The sequence below is a fragment of the Mus caroli genome, chromosome X, assembly GCF_900094665.2.
Source record: "Mus caroli chromosome X, CAROLI_EIJ_v1.1, whole genome shotgun sequence".
NCBI lineage: Eukaryota > Metazoa > Chordata > Mammalia > Rodentia > Muridae > Mus > Mus caroli.
The window spans coordinates 75,632,709-75,640,123 of record NC_034589.1 but is presented as its reverse complement, the minus strand read 5'-3'; the positions used below and the strand labels follow the sequence as shown (position 1 = coordinate 75,640,123).

General features: G+C 32.5%; 1 pseudogene; it reads left to right on the top strand.

Annotated features, from left to right (window-relative positions):
* Positions 1–583: 583 nt before the first annotated feature.
* On the top strand, positions 584–1,073 carry LOC110287498 (annotated as a pseudogene).
* The last annotated feature ends 6,342 nt before the right edge of the window (positions 1,074–7,415 follow it).

Here is a 7,415-nt window from a genome sequence, read left to right as displayed (position 1 = left end):
GAATGCCTGGGAATTGAGCTTCCTCTGGGTGTTGTGGGACTGGTTGCAGAGCTAGCATCCAATGTCTGCTCAGGGTACCAGCCCAGACTGGACAGCCTGTGTCTTTATTCTAGAAATGCCCATCAATTATTTGAGGACAATAGGGACATAAAAATTCTTCCAAGAAATTCCTTTACAATATAAACATGTAAAGTATCTAGAACTATCCAACTATCCCAGAGGAAAAATAATAAGAATATATATATATATATATATATATATATATATATATATATATATATATATATATATATATATATATATATATATATATATATATATATATACATATATACATATACATATATATATATATATACATATATATATATATATGCATGCCACTACTCTTGCTCTTAAAATATGAGCAAAGAAAGAAAAAAAATCAATAGAAAGGCATTTTTTGCTAAACCCAGGAATCTTGTGAGACACATTTCACCAATATTATGGTTCACAGAAATTTATGTTGTCCATCTGAATAAATCTATTCTAGAAAACAGAACCAGCCTTTCTAGCCTCTGCCTCAGACCCTGCAGTCATGGCAATGTTGACACCTAAGAAGAATCAGATTGCCATCTATGAACTCCTCTTTAAGGAAGGCATAATGGTCACCAAAAAAGACGTCCACATGCCCAAATACCCCTATCAGGCAAACAAGAATGTGCCAAACCTTCATGTAAAGAAGGCTATGCAGTCTCTTAGGCTATGTGAAGGAGCAGTTTGCTTGGATATATTTCTACTGCTACCTTACAAATGAGGACATCCAGTATCTCCGAGATTGCCTACACCTTCCTCCAGAGATCTTGTCTGCCATCCTGCACTGTAGCCATCCTGAGACTGACAGGCCTCGTCCCAAAGGTCCGGTGGGTGAGCAACTTGCAAGATTCACAAGAGGGGAGGCCGACAGAGACATCTACAGAAGGAGTGCTGTGCCCACTGGAGCTGACAAGAAAGCTGAAGCTGGGGCTGGCTCAGCAATTGAATTCCAGTTTAGAGGCAGCTTTGCTCGTGGACATGGTCAGCCACCTCAGTGAGTTGTATATTATATTTTATTACATAAACTTTAAAGAAAAAAAAAAGAAAAGTAAAGAAAGAAAAAAAGAACGAACATCTTAACCGAGGAAAATTTTCTCAAATATCTGATGACCTAATAAAAGAAAGGACTTATAATATAGCATTAAAAATTGAAACAAATGTTCTTTCAAAAACCTTTGTATGTGTACTGTGAATTAAAAAAATCATTCAATGAGTCTGATGAATATTACTAATAGAAGAACACAAAATCATGTGGGCAATTAAGACTAAAATTTAAACTTCAAAAGGCAGAATATGAATCACTTTTATTTCTCTTGTCCAAATCTAATCCCTCATTTCATCTCCAGGCCCGTGTCAGATTAATGGCTGTGTTCTGTCCCCCATGTCTGTTTCCATTCCCAGGTAACTAATTAGATCCTTGTGACATGCCCTATATTATTCCTTTCTGTGAATCTCCACAGTGCCTCCACCTTGTATCCCATCTTTACCACTGTCTGCTCCAATATCATGAAATGCATTCCATCCAGAGCCTCTGGTGGTCACACCTGGCAGGATCTCAGAAGCATTACCTACTAGGCAATCCACAACCATCATGTTCTTCTATGAGCCAGAGAGCATAACAGAAACCAAAAGATAGAACACTCACCCAACAAAGACAAGACAGGCTACCAACATATAGAATTATAATTACTATCATTCCAAATCCAGATGCCCAGATGCCAGACATAAAACCCAATAAGATCCAGTACAATGTGTCTCTACCCAAACTCAGAAATCCTATTACAATAGGCTCTGAAATTTTTAATACAGCTGAAGCACAAGACACACATCATAAAACAGCCTATATTCCTATATGACAATGTTAAACATCCATGAGGAAGAAATAAATAAATCCATTAAAAAATCTAAGAAATAATGGAATGAAATAAAAGAAAGAGCTCAAGATTGCAAGTGGAAACAGAATCAATAAAGAAAATGCAAACTGATGGAAATTTGGAAAGGAAAAACTTATGAACTAATTCAGAAACCTCAGAGCTAAGACTCAGAAAAAGTACAAGGGCTGGAGAGATGGCTCAGCAGTTGAGAGCACCGACTGCTCTTTCCTAGAGGTTCTGAGTTCAATTCCCAGCAACCACATGGTGGCTCACAACCATCTGTAATAGGATCTGATGCACTCTTCTCATGTGTATAAAGACAGGTACAGTGTACTCATATAAATAAAATAAATTAATATTTTAAAAGAAACTGTGTACAAGAGATGGAAATGAGAAATGCAGGCTTTGAAGACACAATAGATTAAGTGAATATATTAAATAAAGAAAATGTTAAATCTAAAAATTCCTTGCACAAAACATATAGGAAATCTGTGACACTGTGAAAATAATAAATCTAAGAATAATAAAACTAAAGGAAGCAGAAGAAAAACCAAATAACAAACAAACAAAAACAAAAACAAAAACAAAAAACCCAAACAAACCAAGAAAGAGGTCAAAAGAACAGAAACGATTTCAACAAAATCATAGAAGAAAATATCTGTAACCTAAAGATGTAGCTGGCTACCAAAGAACAAATATATATATATATATATATATATATATATATGTATATATATAAAACACCAAATAGAAAAGACCAGAAAAGAAAGTCCCCTTGGCCATAATAAACAAAACACTAAAGGTACAAAAAAGGGGAAACTTATAAAAAAAAGGAATATGGCTAAGTAACTTATTAGAATTGCATCTGACTTCTCAACAGAGACTCTAAATATAAGAAGGGCATGTACAGATGTTGTTCAGACTCTAAGAGACCATAGACATCATTTCAGACTATTGTACACAGCAAAATATTCAGTTAGAATAGAAGGAGAAAATAAGACATTCCATGATTAAAAAAAAAAAAAAAAACCAAAAACAGTATCTATCTATATACAAATATATCACAACAGAATGTGTAATAGTAAAAATTTGTACCTGAAGAGACTTAGGATACTAAAGGAGACACAATGAATAAATGATCTCAGACAAGCAAATCAAAAGAAGAGGGAAAACATCCTATACTACCACAACAAAATAATGAGAATCAGGAAACACTACTTGATAAAGTTCAACATCTATGGTCTTAGTGCCCAAATAAAAAAACTAACAGAATCAGTGTGAAAAGAATAACTATCCTTCTGCTGCATCCAAGGTCACATCAGGATAAAAGAATAGAAAAACATATTCCAGTCACATGGACATAAGTTGACTTTTATAGCAATTTTAATATCTGAAAAAGCAGACTTCAAACCAAAACTAATCAGAAAACATGGTGAAAGACACACAGTCATTAAAGAAAAAAATCCACCAAGAGGATATTTCAATTCTTAACATTTATCACAAAACACAAAGACTCCCAAGCTAAAAAAACAAACAAACAAACAAAAAAAACAACAACAACAAAAAAAAACCCCAAAAGAACAAAAAAAAAACAAGAAACAAGAACAACAAGAACAACAACACTACTACAGAATAAATCATATATAGATCTTCATGGAGAGATAGTGGATTACTTAGGTGTCCTACTCTCATCAATAAACAGATTATCCAGAAAAACACTAAACATAGAAATACTGGAGCTAACAGATATCATAAACCAAATGGATTGAGCAGATGTTTAAAGGAAATTTTACCCATAGAGAAAATTATATACCATCTCTGCACTTCATGGAACATATTCCAAAACTACCCACATACTAAGCACAAACCATGTCTTAAAAAAGAGAGAAGAAATTTAAAATAATTCCCTAATGTCTATCTGACCACCACAGATTAAAACTGCCTACTAATAGCAGAAACAACAGAAAGCATAAAACCCCATGAACTTACTAATGAATATACAACTCAGTCTGATACTGAAATGGAAATTTAAAACTTTTTAGAATTGAATATAAACAAAACATGATATGGCCAAACCTATGTGGAAAAACCATGAATGTGGAACTGAGTAAGAAGTTCATACTAGTAAATACCTACATAAAAATCTTGGGGAGATCATACATTGGCAAGTTAATGTCAGATCTTAAACTATAAAACAAAAATAAGAAATGATAGCCCAAATGCATACATGCAGAGAAATAATCAAATTTAGGGTTTAAACCAATAAAATACAAACAAAAATTGAGAAATTTATTAGTAACTTAACATCATATCAGCATGTTCTAGAATAAACAGAAGAAATCTTAGCCAAATAAATGACAAGAAATAATCACACTCCAAGAAAAAAAAAAAAACAAGAAAATAGAAAACAACAACAAAATAATACCCCGTCCCAAATCAATGAAATAAAGAGTTGGTTCTTTGAGAAAATCAATAAAGCTGTCAAACTTGTAGCCAAATTAACTAATAGAGAAGATCCAAATTATGTTTGTTAGAGATGTCATGAGGGAAAACCTGACACTGAAGAAATTCATAGAAACATAAAGACATAAAGTCTAAAAAACTCTGGTGAATTTAAAACCATATTTACAATCCCTAGTGAAATAAAAGCAGTCATTAAAAGTCTCCCAACCACACTCCCCTCAATAAAAGGGTCAGATGGTTTTAGCTTAGAATTCTACAAGACTTTCAAATATGAATTTGCCTTCCAATCTGTACCTGAACCCAAAGCAGACCCTTGCCTCTGGCTCTCCACCTACTCCAGCAACATTCAAATATGAATTAATGCTGATATTCCTCAAATTATTCTAAAAAATAAAAAGAGAAGAAACATTACCGGATTTATTTTACAAGGACATAGTTACCCTGATACACAAACCACATAAAACCCTAACAAATCAATTGTCAACCAATTTCCCTTATGAACATAATTGCAAACATTTAATAAAATAATTTCAAACTGAATCCAAGAATATATCAAAAGATCATACACAATAACCAAGTAGGCTTTATCCCAGAGATATAAGGATGATTCAACATGTGTTAATTGATGAAAGCAATCCACAATATAACCAGATAGAAAGCCAAAAACCATATGATCACCACATTACATGTAAAAAAGGCCTTTGATTTAATCCAACACCTCTTCATGATAAAAGTCCTGGAGAGATTAGGCTTATAAATGACATAGCATAACTCAATAAAGCTAATTTTCCAGCAGCAAAACTATAGCCAGTATCAATGTAAGTGTAGAGAAGCTCAAAGCAATTAAAATACAATCAGGAATACCACACCTATTCAAGGTGTCTTACTTGAAGTCGTAACTAAAGCAGTAAGATAATTGAAGGAGATCAGGGGGATACAAGTTAGAAAAGAAGAAGTAGAAGTATTTTTTGTAGATGATATGATATTATACATAAGCAACCATCAGAGAATATGATAGTATCCGTAAGTGATTCTTACATGGATAGTCACTTTCAGTAAGTACTTGGGTATTTCATTGACTCAAAGACATTAGTATCCATCTTAGATAGAAATAACAAGTTAACTAAGAATGAAATCATTGAAAAATACTTTTCACAGTAGCCTCAAATATTGTAACATATCTTGTTATAAAAGACTTCCATTTGCTTATTTCATTTTTTTATTTACCAGTTTTTATAACAACATAACAGAGGAAAAGCCTATTTCTGTCATTCTTTCAACATTGCTAGATTACGTTTGGCAGACATTCAGCCTGAGTTACTCTTAGAATATAATTTTTTAAATTGTGCATTTAATGAAGAAGAGAAGAAAGTGTCTCAGGAAATGAAGGATAAGGCACAATTTAATGAACTGACATGAGATCTGGGGAAAGAAGTTAAATACTTATGAAGACTAAACCATTAATTTGATTCAATATTTCTGATTTATTCATACTCACTAATTGATTGAGAATAGACAACTACCATGAAAAAATATCTTTCTTTTAAACCACATGTTCTCAACTTTCCTATTGCTGAACCCTTTAATTCAATTCCTCATATGATAGCCTCCCTGAAGTAAAATATTTTCAAAATTGTAATTTTGCTACTGTTACATGAATTATAATGTTAGTTTATATGTTTCACCATCCACTACATAATGAGATTAAGGGCACCCTGTACTACATGAACACCAGTCTTAAAAATACATATAAACAAACAGACAAATAAAACCTAGACACACAAGCACAATATCAATCCATTTCTTTTAGATATTAGTTTGGAAATCATTTTGTTTGTATAATTTAGTAAATACAGCTAATGTATACTTTCAACTGTAGTTCAAAACATGGTCACTAAACGGTTGGCTTTTGGTTTTTCATTTACAGTTGAGTGAAATTTCTAGAGTTCATCAAATGATTGTGGGTTCCTTCATTTTTACCCCATTACAATAACAGTTACAACATTAGTGGTATACAATAAGAATATTTCATTTCTTAATTATTTTGGCTTGGCATAAACTGTAATTCATGTAAAATAGACAACACTTGCCTCCTCACTAACTTTCTGGTTAATCTAATCATTCAAACAGAAACTCAGACTTCTTTTCTTGTCTAAAACAACTTAGAATCTTTGTTTTACCAAGAATTAAAGCAGCTGAATGAAGAAGTTAAGGATGATAAAATAATTGATTTTTTCACCCTGACTGGAATTTTCCCTCAGAAATCAATAAAGCCAAGTAGTTACCTTGAATGTTACTAGGTGTTAAATGACTTGAGTGGGACACACATAAATACATTGAGCTCTGCATCTACAAATGTGAATCTTACCCAACACAATCCATATCCATTCATCTGGAATTAGTTTACTGCTTTATTATTTGGCTGTGTTTCTTCCTTTTTAAGTTTGATCAGCTGGAATACTATTCTGTAAAAAATCTAGTTTTTGTTTTCACTTGTGAAGACCTACTTTCTGCTGGATTGATTTAGCATCTTAGTCTTACCCAAAAGTATAACTTTCCCATCTGTATTATATCATGTCTTATCTTATACCATTTTCAGTTTACTTTTGTCCAATTTCAGCCTCACTGTTCATCCCTGTATTCTCATTGTGCTCTCCATAACATTTTTCTTCATCTTACTTAGCCAATTTAAAGATATCATCTGTTGACTTCCATTGTCCTAGCCAGATGTGTCTGAAAGAAATGGGATTTAACAACCTTAATGAATAGAGTGGATTACAGTATTACAGTATTATGTATTACAGATTACGTAAAAATTTTCTTCAGCTTCATTATATTTTTTATACATAAATGTAAGAAGGAAAAAAATGGCACAAGTAAGGTTTTTGAATTAAGAAAAACATGTAAATAAACACCAGTAAGAATTTACTAAACTTTAATACAGCATCTCTTTCCCAGAACTTTCTCAGGATACACCAATTTAAGCACAATTGCCTGGCACAT